Raw genomic sequence first — 13,813 nt, 5'->3', positions numbered from 1 at the left:
ATGTTTCTCTTTCTCTATCTCCCTCCCTTCCCTCTCTAAAAATTGATAAATGAAATCTTTAAAAAAAGAAAGTTTAATCTTTATTGTATTTTTTTTCCATTACCATTTAGTCCAATGGAATTGGGAATCATTCTGAGCATAATTTGGACATGAGCTCAAAAGAGAGCTTGTGCAAACATCCCCTCCTGAGTACCCTTTTTACTACCCCATTTCCAGAAGGAGCAACTGAGGCAACTTTAGGTCCAGAGAATTTACCTGGACCTAAAGGATGTAGGATGGAAACTGTTTTAGGACTACTTCCCCTCAGAGTGCTCTTTAACAAACTGGACGCAACTGAGAAAAGAGTGAAAACAATTCCAGAAAAGTAGTTAAATTTTTTCCCCTTCCATCCCTGGCTCCAGAAAGTGTGGATTCTGATGGCAACATGTTTTTTCTTGTTGTTTGTTCATTTAAAAAAACACACACACACACATATAAACTAATTTCCTGAGCTGCAGCAACAGCAGCAACAACAAATTCAGTGCATTGGCAGAGAAAGAAGTGGGTTATCGCCTCTGTCCTGATGCTGAATGTCAGGGTGAAACGGCCTCTTACACCCTGAGCCCACTGCACCTCCTCCCTGTTATGACATTTGTCGGCAGGATAGCTGGATTTCCAACAGGGGGAAGGGTCCAGTCACAGGGTACTTCATAGCAGAAAGTTAAATAAGAAAGAAAAGTTTTTTTACCCAGTACAACTATCTGATAATCTGCTAATTAAACCTGTTAGATATGATGGGGATCGAGAGTCCACTTTTTAGTTTATGGGCCTAGGTGAGCTTTAGGTTGCTTAGAAATGATAGATTCTCACGGAAAATCAAGTCATGCACAAAAGAAATAGAAGGTGGTAGTTGCTGGGGTATGGGTGTGTATAGCAGACTTTTTTTTAAATAAAAGGGGTCCTGTATGAGATAGTTCAAACTGGAACTATCTAAAAAGAGGCCGACTTAAGGAGGAAATACCTAAATGTTAAGGTAAGATCATTGTTATTTAATCTGTTATTGAAACACTTACTTCCCCTCTCTGTCTCTCCCTTTGTCTCTCTCTGCCTCTCCTTTTGTCTCTATCCTTCAGGAGCAACACTGAAACACCATATTAGAGCTGCATTTCTCATGGTTAACTTCTGGGTCTCAGTGCACGAGGGTGGACATGGATGTCAAAGACACATACCAGCCTAAAAAGGGGTCATTTAATTTTTAGTCAAAAACAGTCCATTTTAAGCATGATTTGTTGCTATTTTCATCACCATTTGCACTAAGCATTTCCAAGAATTAAGTTCATGAATAGTACACTTTTTAAAAGAAAAAGTCAATGCCATATTAATTTGCCATCAGTACCTCCAGCTTCCAGGATAGCATGCATTTGCCAGTGCTTCTTGTGAATTCTTCAAAAGCCAAATGGCTTGATAAAGTCAGAATAGCCCCAGAAAATGAGAACAAATGTTCCAAACCAAACCAACCTCTCAAGTCACAGAGAAGTTTTATTTTGCTGTTAGCACAAGTAGCTGAAAAAAAAAGAAGGTTAAAAATTAAACTTTCAGGTTCTTTACTCAGGGTCCACTGTAGGGGAGCTCCCCCTACAAAAGTGAATTCAGATTTCATTTAAGGTGGGAATCTATTTCACTATAAGAGTTAAATGAAACAGCAAGGCAATTCAGTTAGTTCATCTTTGCTGAGAGGAAGGTGATGTACAATTCCTCCATTCACTGAGTGGTTTTGGGTCTATGAGTTGTACCAAATGTTTACTTCAAATAACTAAGTCCCCATTCAGAGCACACCACCACTCATATTTATAACTGCTCTGTGCTGTCTCTCAGGATTGTTCAAATCTGTCTGAGCAGTTGAAGTGGCTGCTGAAAAAAATCTATGCAATCTCTGCCATCCAATCAGAATGCTACCTAACTTGCCTTTCCATATTGTTAAATCATAAAGCACAATTTTTTGCTAGTCAGAACACCAGGTTTGGATTCTGCCTATGAATAGAAATACTCAACAGGTTCCACCTCCAAAACATTATTGTGTCTCTTAATCCTGGCTATTTGATTAAGACAATAAAAGAATTTAACCCAAGTTTAGCTTTTTGCACAGGATCAGCCTTCAAGAAAAATCAGAATGGAGCTAGCCTCATTTTTCTCCGGGACAGTTCTTTTAACCTAGAGAGCTTTCTTACCTGTCACTCTGCACCAGGAAAAAGGAAACACTGAGATGAAATGTATTTAAAAAAAAAAAAAAGATCAAAGGGAAAACCAGGAAGGAGAGAGAGATTTGGAAAGAGCAAGATAGCAAGAAAAAAATTCTGAATGCAGCCTGCTTCTGAGCCTCTGACACCTTGATTTAATCATTCCTTTGACAACTATTGACTTTCCATCATTACTCTCATTCCCTGTCTCCCAGAGTTACAATAAGCAGTAACAGTAATGGAGGGTTTTGATGTACTAGACACATATGTACAGTGTAGTACGCACTCTACATCTTACTTCATTTGATTCTCTCAACAACTCTCTGAGTTAGAAACTATTGCCCCATTTTAAAGACAGAGAAAACTGGGACACCAAGGGGTTAAGGAACTTATCCAAGACCCTTGACTCTTACACTGTAGTGCATCCCTCTTCCCACTTTGTTTTCCAACTCTGATTACTGAATTGCCAGTATCTATAGAATTGACTCTGTTTCTTTGGAATTTCACTGAAACTGTGATTAGTTTTTTGGGGAAATCATGAAATGCATTTATTCTAAGCCATATGTTATTTGCGAGTGGGAAATTACACACTTTTCCATGATCTGTGTTTGATGACTTCACCTCACTTGACAGAATATCATGGAAGGGTCATGACTACCGCTAGGGAAGCTGGAGCCAAAGGGAATTTGGATTTAGCTCATCTCATTGTTTTTACATAAAACGAGTTGCAGGGTGCTGGATGAGAACACCCCCAGCCCAGGGTAAAGTGACTCCAGAATGTCAATGTCCAAGTCCAGATGACTCACTGCACGTGCTTCCCTAGTGTTCATGGTGTCTGGTCTCCAAACTTCCCCTGAAGTTGAGTGATCTGAGAGATAATAACAGATTCCCTAAGGAGTCTGGGCATTGCTTGGAAAGGGTGGGTTAATGACTCCCTCCAAGCATGACAAAAGTCACCACTGTTATTCCAGTTTGGGGAAATAACTTCAGCTCAGCTGTTGCATGCATGGTGCTAAGATGGTCAAGGGACACAAGAATGTCTCTCAGCCAGTGTAGGCTCTGTCACCCTCAGCCTGAGATATCCCTTTTCCCTACCAGGGCATCCTGGAGAGGAGATCACGGATATTTAAAAGCCTACCCATCACCATTGTCGGAAGAATAAGGCAAAGTAGGCACCTTTTTACCAGAGAGCCAGTTACTGTAGCTGCCTCTGTAGGACTTGTCTCAGGGGAGAGGGGGCATTTACAAGGGAAATCATGCTCCCCCCTGCCATTTATAAGTAAATCAAAGGCTTGCCTTACTGCCTTACCCTGTAGCCCTGTACGTTCTTGGTGTTTAAGAGGCATCCAGGACTGCTGGGACAAAGGCAATGGTTTGAGATCCAATAGCTGGTGCAACATATTTCACTCTGCCAGCAACTGCCATTTATCCTTGGCCCTGTCCTCTCCCTTAACTTCTACAACTGGCCAACCAACTTGGATTCCAGTTCCTCCCTATGGTTACCATCTCTTGTTTACATCACTGTAATGGCTCCCTAACTGGTCTCCCTACCTCCATTCTGGTCCCTCCTCCCTACACTAGAGGAAATCATGGTAAATGCAACTGTGACTATGTCTCTTCCTTGTTTAAGATCCTAAGCACAGCGTACAAGGCCTCCCATAAGCTCTACCTAGATCTCCAGCCTCATCTCCCACCATTGCTGCTCTGATCTGTTTACAGTTGCCCTACATACTCATGTGTCACAGGAATTCATTTTTTTATGAAAGGAAGAATTTGTAGTTATTTTAGCCCCTGAAAGCTAATTGAACCCGTTATTGGATGCACTCCACCTCTTCTGCTCTGCAAAAATGGACAGTAATGTGGATTCAGAAGAAAATCAGAGTGAAGGCACAGATATCTACATCATCATCCTGGGACAACTAAAGGAATCCCAAGAAGAAGGGATATTACTGGACTAAAAAAAAAATCAAACAAGGTCATTAAGTATTATTAGTGCCTATACAGTGATTTGTCGTACATTTGATCTCTAGTGCTATGATAACATCCAGTACAGAGCGATGCTCAGTGTACTGGGTTGTCTAGTGTCTCACCAAAATTTATGTCCTTCCTAGAATACCAGAACCTGCCCTTATTTGGAGATAGGTTCAAATGTAGTTCATGTAGTTCAGATGACGTCATATTGGAGCAAGGTGGGCCCTTAGTCCAACGTGACTGTTGCCCCCGCTCCCCAAAAAGGCAGAAAAACTCACGAGGAGAATGCCATCTGATGACAGAGGCAGAGATTGGAATTATGTGTCTAAAAGGAAAAACAATACAAAACAAGGATTACTGGCAACCACCAGGAGCTAAAAGAGACAAGGAAGTTTGCTCCCCCGGAGCCTCCAGGGAGAACACGGTCTTGTCGACATCTTATTTCAGACCCACAGCCTTCAGAACTGTGAGAGAATACATTTCTGTTGTTCTAAGCCAAGTAGTCTGTGGTAAATCGTTAAAGCAGTCCTAGGAAAGTAGTGCCTCGGTGATTGTCTATTGGATAAACAAATAAAATGAATCACATGTGGAAAATTACTTGAAGCCAAATAAAGTATTAACAAATGTAGGAATATGATACAGATCCACTTCTCCTGCCCCATGACCCCATAACTAGATTAGAGCTGAACATAGAGCTGGAACCCTAAATACTAGTATTGCTATAGATTGGCTCTAATACTTCACTTAGTAGAGAATAAAACTAAGAACCCAGAGGTTCTTTTCAAGAATTCATGAATCCTTTTGGAAATCTGATTAAAAAAACAACAACAACAATGGGCTCAGTCTCCAAAAAAATGCAAATAGGGTCATATAGGCCCAAGATTGCAGACAATTTCCTCCTGCTTCCCCAGACCCACTGAACCAAGGTTAAGAACTTCTGAGTTAGAAGACACACGTAGAATATTTAGATTTTTTCACCAATTCTCTGGACACACTTAGCACAGAAAAGGGCAACAGAGTTGTTTCTCCTTTTTAAACGAGATCTTGTCAAACCATGGGGCCCTGTCGTTCAGAACAGGCTTCCATGTCTCACCTAAGAATGGCAGTTGGCTCAGGAGAGCAACTTGTCCTGGAAATGTAGAGACCGGAACTGCATCCAAATCCAGCTTTGCCATTTACTTCTTTTGTTCTTTCTCTCTCCTATTCAACCCCAGTCCCAGTAAAAATGTGGATGCTTTTAGGGTCAGAGGACAGGTTAATAAGATAATGTCGGCAAAGCACTTTGCCCCCAGGAAAGGGTTCCTATGTAAACATGAGATATTATTAGACATTATCAAACTTCAGCCCCGCCAGCAGTGACCCAGCCAGGGGTGAGCCTTCTTCCTTATCTACTGTTTGGCCAAATTGGGTTTTTTCTCCAAGGCAGAGTGTGGGAGGTCTCCTGTTGACTGGTGTTGGGGACTCTCTGATAAGTGGACCCTATCACCTCCCTTTGAGCAGTACAAACAGATCATTTGATTACATTTGATTAAAGGCTCCCTTCTTTACCATCAAGGAGCCTCAAATCTCCTTGTGCATACGTATTAAAGCAATAATCTTCAGGGAATCATTTTCCTCTGTGTATAACATCAGTGTGCATTATTAAAAATGTATCAATAGAAAAATAAATGTTATTTCATATTTGGTGGTTGTAATTTTTTTATTACCTCTTAGGAGCGATTACATAGAACTTCCCTCTTCTGCTGTTTTTGGTCAATTTGAAAAAAGAGGAAAAACACAGGGGTTTCAGGGACATGGGTTTTAGAACTTACTAAAAGTAACAAAAAGAAAAGTATAATTTCTATAGTTACTAAATTGTAATCAAATTTAAATGTTTCAAATTTACGTTTTCTCTTCTTCATCCCCCATCTACTGCCAAAAAAAGGCAAAAAAATGTCGGGGGTGGGCAGAGAGCAGTTGCTTGAGTTCTATGGGAGTCTGTTTTTTAAAAAATTTCAAGGGAGCTTTTTTCATCATTAGAATTCACAAGGACATAGTGAACTGAGAGAAACCTGAAATGACAGCAGTAATTTTCATCAACATGAAGATGACATAGAATCTTAACTCAGACCCTTAAGAAATCCCACTGCAAAGGAAAAAGAGTTCACCCACAATTACCCCCACCCCATGCACACATACTGAGGGTACCTGACATACGACATTAGCCAGTGCTGTCAGCATCTGGTCAAATTACATTTCATCAAATTTCATCAGTCATATGTTCCAACTAGAAGGGTGACTTTCCAAAGAGATTGCTAAATCCTAACCATGTAGAGTATAAGAATCTTTCTTTCTTTCCTTCCTTCCTCCCTTCCTTCCTTCCTTCCTTCCTTCCTTCCTTCCTTCCTTCCTTCCTTCTTCCCTCCCTCCCTCCCCCCCTCTCTCCTTTCTATTATGCACCAGACACTGCTAAGTAAAGGTGAATGACACATTCTACTACCCATAAGATTGCATTTAAACCATTGGGATTGCAGATCTCATAACTTTTGGATGGATAGAGATGTACCTTGGGAAGAGAAAACTGTCTTTTCTGAGTGAGAGACACAGGGAGAGTGGAGGAGCAAGAGGAAGATAATTGGTAAGATCGAGTGCCTCTTGGAAGGGCCTGTTTCAGACAAGTTCCAAAGGCACAGTTATGATCGCCTGCTAATATTCTCAGCATTTTACTTCCTCCCCTTTTCCTCCAGTGGCTCAAGCATTTAACAGTTACCCAGAACCACCTTAGATGACCCCCCTCACCCAACCTATGATATATGACCTAGGTGTTTGTAACCAGGACACAGGTATTTATATCTCAGGCTAAATTATGAAGGTGTGGAATTCTCCAAGCTCTTTTCCTCTCTGAATACTGAGTCCTAGGAACATTCATACCTCATCAAAAAGCAAGAAGGATGAATGAAAGAGACCTCCATTAGGTTTTAGAAAAAAATATACACTAAAGTTATTTAAATACATATTTAACATTTACTAAAAATAACTCTGATTGCAGGAGAAAATTAATTAAAGCAGACGAAAAGCTTCTAATCAGATTTATGCTATCTGATCGTGTAATTAGACCTGGCTTTTAAGCCACCCTAACAAGTTTATTTGAAAAGGAAGAGAGATCGTTGTTTATTGGGATGGCAATAATTTGGGTTTTTTAAATTGACTCCTGGTGTGAATACGTTGATGCCTGCTGTTCTCTAAGAGGCAGCATGGAAAGTTTCCAGGAAAAGTTCACATTCCAGGGGCAGCTTTGGAATCTACTTTCCATTGCAACCCAAGTCTGCCACTGGGGGTTGAGTTCCTCCCAACGAAATGCCAGCTTTCAAAGGCAGCCTCAACAGGCGGCAGACACTGCAGCAGTGCCAGGGGCCAGTAAGGGGCCCAGCTCTGAGTTCAGCCATCACGATAATGGAGGTGATTTCCGAAATCTTCCCTTCACCATGTCCTAAAGCACCAAAAAGCATTAAAAAGCACTATGGTCACCAAAGGCTGTAACTTCAGAAGCCAGCAGGGAGGACTTGGAGACAGTGTTAACATTCTGACATGAAGTCTGCCCAAAAAGAGCTGCAGTGGAAAGGGAGAAGGGGGTATTAAATCTTTCTCTTCCCAATGCTCCCAAATGTCCAAAAGCAATGTTGCCAGTTGCTTGATAAAAATGAGTACATTCCATAGGAATTTAATAAGGTACAAAATAAAAACAATCCATAACCCACTTAAAAGTAGAGACACATTTTCCAGTCCCTCACTACTCTAAGCTATAGATTAAAAATACCTAATTTTTTTAGAATGTTTTGATTATAGTGGTCTTTTTTTAAAAGATTTTATTTATTTATTTTTAGAGAGGGAAGGAAGGGAGAAAGAGAGAGAGAGAGAAACATCAATGTGTGGTTGCTGGGGGTCATGGCCTGCAACCCAGGCATGTACCCTGACTGGGAATCGAACCTGCAACACTTTGGTTCGCAGCCTTCACTCAATCCACCAAGCTATGCCAGCCAGGCCTAATTTTCTTTATAAGGAGTTTAGATAAGAAGGGAGCTAGAGACTGGGAGTCCTGAGAGAGGAAGTGGGGATTTCAAAGCCTGGTTTGATCGTGAAAGCCTAACAGACCACCAATCCTTTATACATATCCAGAAAACAACCCTCCTTTCTTCTGAGAACATCCAGCATGCACATAATGACCATGAACCTCACCATGTTGGTAGAACATAGACTAATCACAGTCCTTCCCCGACACAGTCCCCCTGAGCACAATTGATTGTTGTGAGGGTAGGTATTTGACCTAAGCTGGGGTAGGTTGTGCTTTCCCCTGGGGATTGGAACTGGAATTGAAAAGGAGAAGCCAGCCTTTCCTTGAGTCCCAGGGCTGTGGGACGTAAGTCCAGGAGCCATTAGTGGCTATTCAATGGGCCTGTGAAATGGGAGGCAGTAATAACATCCTAGTGCTGTTTAGGTCCCTGATTCTGTTTGTTCCTGAGATGCAACTCAATATCATCATAATGACAGTTAGCAAACTTTGCTTAAAAACAAATAAACTCTGTTTAAAGGAATAATTAGCACAATAAGGAAAAATTAGTATGTCCTTACAATCATCCTTTAGGTCTGCTTTCTTTCCTCCTCTGGACTTTCCTACAGGCACTGCTTCCTGAGTAACTTATCTCTTTCCTGGAGACTATCCAATAGTGCTAACTTCTAAAACACAGCGGCAGTTGGGAAAGGAATGGGAAATAACAAAGCAAATGAAACAGTAGATGGGGAATCTATTGAGGACACCTACCTGGCACCGTGCCCACAAGGACTGGTTGTGTATATGGGTTCTCCAAGAAGCAGGCACCAAGACAGGATTAGATATGCAAGAGACTTATTAGAAAAAAACACCTGTAAGGGAAAATGAAGAGGGAGCCAGAACTATCAGACAAGGGACAGGTCTGACCATGTGAAGGAGAGGGGGAGGAAAAAAGTATAGACAGAAGCATCTTAGACTGTTGTGCAGTTCTAAAAACGTTCAGCAAGCAGGCAAGGGAGTGCTTGAACCACAGTCACCCACCAGAGGAGTCTCTTGTCTGCAGTGTCCCTCAAGAACAAGCCTGCTTGCTTACTCTGGAAATCTTGACTTGGATACTCAGAGTTTATCTCATTTAGCTATCTGTTTTATTTCCTTTCTTCTCAGACTCTTATTTGTTCACATCTTAACATTTCTGAAATTGGGATGCTGCTTATAACTTATGTCGAAAGAAATTTGCCCCTGCTGGCAGGAGAGTAAGTTGAGACACAGTAGTTATTATCTGCCCATGGGAGAACTTAGCGAGGCACATTTATAATAAGTGAAGCAAATATTTATTGCTGAAGGCATGACTGTACTTTCATGTTTTCTAGCAAAACAACAGCCAAGTACTTCAGAGAACACAGGAAGAGGATTGCCAGACTACACAATGGGTACTGTAATTACATGCAATAAAAATTGACAGATATCTCAAGAGAAATAGCAGAATTTTTAAAGTTAAGGTAGGTTGGTGTGATCAATTCATTCACTGCAAAGTCATCCTCAGGAGCCCAATATCTCTCAGGACCACCTGGATGACTTTCAAGAGAAGCTGCTTACCTTCTAGAAAGAAGTAATTTTAATTAAGGGTAGGATAAAATTATGAGTTTAACCAAACAGGAAACACACATGAAACCCTGGTATCCCACAATATGACTAACAATTAGACCACCCAAGTTTACATTTGGTAAGAAGGTTGAAATCACCAGGCCAGATGATAAAAAACAGAGACTCCCGATAATGCTGTATGTCCCACTGCCAACGGTCACGAATGATTCAGGAGCATCCCTCAGCTGAATCTGAAAGAGGTTTATTCTTAAACATTGGATAAAGTACTGAAAAAGAGTATGTGGATAAATCTTATTTTTGTGTTACATTAATGATAGTGTTTTTTCCCTTAAACCCCATTATTAAACAATCAGTGTTATCTTAAAATACATGGCACCTTACCCCTTGCTGGGTAGCTCAGTTGGTTGGAGCATCATCCTATACACCAAATTGTTGTGGGTTCAATTCCCAGTCAGAGCACATCCTAGGTTGCAGATTTAATCACCAGTCAGGGCACATACAAGAGGCAACTGACTGATGTTTCTTTCTCACATCAATGTTTCTCTCTCTCTCTCCCTTCCTCTCTCTCTAAAATCAATAAACACATCCTCAGTTGAAAATTTACAAAAAATTTTTCAATATGGCATCTTAGATTTGAGGAACTAGGGTTTCTATAATAATAAGTTGTTAATAAAATATAATAAAATGATTTTATGTTGATGCCAAAAGGATTTGTTAAGAATGGTTAAACCCAGACCCTGTAATGAGAATTCTGGGCAGTTTACAACATTGAGTTGGCAAAGCTCACAATGTGTATCACAATTTACTCTTCCTCACCTATGGATGACATAGCTAAGCAGCCATGAAACTCTTTTTTTTTTCACTAGGCCAAGACTCTGCAGAATTATTCTCAATCAAGTGTTCTAAGAAGTCACTACCAATGGATTGGATTTAGTACATAATAGGAAACCTATTTGCTTCACTACACTATGTTTTATATGGAATTATCTCCAAGGCATATACAAGTGGTTCTAACACCAGTCTCCTCTTTCTCCACTCTAAAAAAATTAGTGAAAACTCATGATAGCATAGCTAAAAGAACCATTTGGGGATCAGTTTGGAATCTTCTTGCAGGTTCTCTAGAGCTGGTGTTCCATATTGCTTTGGGCCACCCCACCTTGTTACCAACCACAAAAGTTTCTGGTTTTGTTTATGTGTTTGTTTATATATGACCTTTGAGTGTCAAGCATCTTTCAACTGATACATTCAAAAGATTTTATTCCTTAAAATATGCCCTACAAATGCTTGCTGTCTGTTCTGCTAACTAATGAAAATACCAGTGTGGTATTTTATAAAGTCTAACACTAAGAGTTCTATGTTTTTATTCTCTTGGTCTTTAATCAGGGTGCTGTCCTTTGTTGGGAAGATAAAAATTGCCTCCTGCTTAGAATCCAAGCTGGAAATGTGTCTCTCATTTCATAATATCTTTTTAAAAAATATTTATTTATTTTTAGAGAGAGAGGAGAAAGGGAGAGAGAGAGAGAAACATCAATGTGTGGCCACCTCTCGCATTACCCCCCCATAGGGGGCCTGCCCCGCAACCCAGTCATGTGCCCAGCCAGGAATCGAACCAGCAACCCTGTGGTTCCTAGGCTGACACTCAGTCCACTGAGCCATACCAGCCAGGGCTCATTTCATAATATCTTGAAAGTTCCTATGTCACATCATCAAGGCTCCTCCAGGGAAAAGCAGCTCAGGGTATTACTATTTAATTACACCAAGCCCAGTATCATATAGGCTCATTTATTTTCCCTTGCTAGGCTGTGAGCTTTCTGAGCATTATACTATCTACCCATTTCTCCTTGTCATACTATCTCTTATAAAAAATATCCATATAGAAAGTGCTCAGTAATTTTTTTTCTTTTTTTGAATGAAAAAAAATTTGAGACCCATCTCAAAAGGGTTCAAAGAGAAGAGAATGCTTCCACCACACTAGGCTACATTTCCATTCCTATCTGTTGTGACTCACAGATCTGAGAAAGAAGTAAGATAATTTTGTTTCTATAAATATTACCTCTTTCTCATCTCCATTCCAAAGAAGCCCTGAACTTCAAGAAATTCCTCAACCTGAAAAATAATCATAGAGAGCCTCCATATGCTGCATCTGTTGTTCTCACTGCTGGCAAAACATTAGAAACACCTGGGGAGCTTCTCGAATCATCAGTGAACAGACCCTACTTCAGAATAAATTATTCAGATTCTGTAGGTGTGGTGCCCAGGCACAACATTTTTTCTGGTCCTTAGTGACAAGGACCCCATGTGATAGGCACTATTATTCACATTTCCTAGATGAGGAGACTGAGGCTCAGAGATTAAGAATTTTCCAACTACACATCTCATACGAAATAGAACAAAGCCAGGGGACAAGGTAGGAAAAAAAAACTCCCCGACAGAGCAACAAAATGAAAAAAGACTCAGAAAGAATGAAGAGGGTTTAAGGGAGCTTCAGGACAACAAGAAATGTAATAATATTCATATCATAGGGATACTAGAAGGAGAAGAGGAGCAAGGGAAAGAATACCTGTTTGAAAAAATAATGACAGAAAACTTCTTAACTTGATGAGGGAAAAAGTCATGCAAGTCCAGGAAGCACAGAGGGTCCCAATCAAGATGAACTCAAAGAGGCCCACTCCAAGACAATCATAATTAAAATGATAAATTTAAAGACAAAGAGAGAATCTTAAAGGCAGCAAGGGAGAAGAAGCCAGTAACATACAAGGGAGCCTGGATAAAGCAATCAGCAGATTTCTCAACAGAAACATTACAAGCCAGAAGGAAATGGCAAAAAAAAATATTCCAAGTAATGAAAAGCAAAGGCCTGCACCCAAGACTGCTCTGCCCAGCAAGGCTCTCATTTAAAATGAAAGGTGAAAATAAGGAGTTTCCCAGACAATAGAAGGCTAAAAGAATGATTCTCCACCAAACAGGTAATGCAAGAGATACTAAAGGGACTGCTTTAGGAAGATAAAAAAAAAAGGTCCTAGCTAGTGCAGCTCAGTGGATTGAGTGCGGGTTGCGAACCAGAGGGTTGCCAGTTCAACTCCCAGTCAGGGCACATGCCAGGGTTGCGGGCCAAGTCCCCAGTGGGGGTCACATGCAAGACAACCGCACATTGATGTTTCTCTCCCTCTCTTTGTACCCCCCTTCCCCTCTCTCTAAAAATAAATAAAATCATTTTTAAAAAGATGAAGGAAAGGAGAGAGAGAGAAAGAGGAACTCAAGTACAAAAGGGAAAAATGGCAAAGAATAAGTACCTACCAATAATAACCTTAAATGTAAATGGATTAAATGCTCCAATCAAAAAACACAGGTAGCTGAATGGATAAGAAAACATGATCTGCATGTCATTTTGCCTTATACAACATACATCCATGTTTTTGGCCCAAACTTTCAAGAAAAAAAAATCTTTTGTTTTAATTCAATTATTTACTTATTTATATTTAGAAACAAAATGAATGGTCATATTCAAGGGTAATCGTCTTGCATACAGATATTGTATTGCTTTCTAGAGTTACATTCTTAACACATAAGCATAAATGAAAGAATCTAAAACATTTATATAGATGCAGAATTAGTACTACCCATGTATAATGCATACCCTCAGTTTTCCCTCAAAAATTTGGGCAAAAAAGTGTGCATTTTACATGGCAAAATATGGTATATCTTGTCTACAAGAGACCCACCTCACAACAAAAGATGTACACAAACTGAAAGTGAAGGGATGGAAAAAAATATTCCAAGCAAATAGACATGAAAAAAAAGCTGGGGTAGCAATACTTATATCAGAAAAAATAGATTCCAAAACAAAGTCCATAAAAGGAGACAAAGAAGGACACTACATAATACTTAAGAGAGTATCCATCAAGAAGATATAACCCTTATAAACATATATGCACCCAACATAGGATCATCGAACTATATAAGGAAAATCTTAGAGGAAATCAGGAAAGATATC

The sequence above is a fragment of the Phyllostomus discolor genome, chromosome 4, assembly GCF_004126475.2.
Source record: "Phyllostomus discolor isolate MPI-MPIP mPhyDis1 chromosome 4, mPhyDis1.pri.v3, whole genome shotgun sequence".
NCBI lineage: Eukaryota > Metazoa > Chordata > Mammalia > Chiroptera > Phyllostomidae > Phyllostomus > Phyllostomus discolor.
This window is presented reverse-complemented; position numbering follows the sequence as displayed.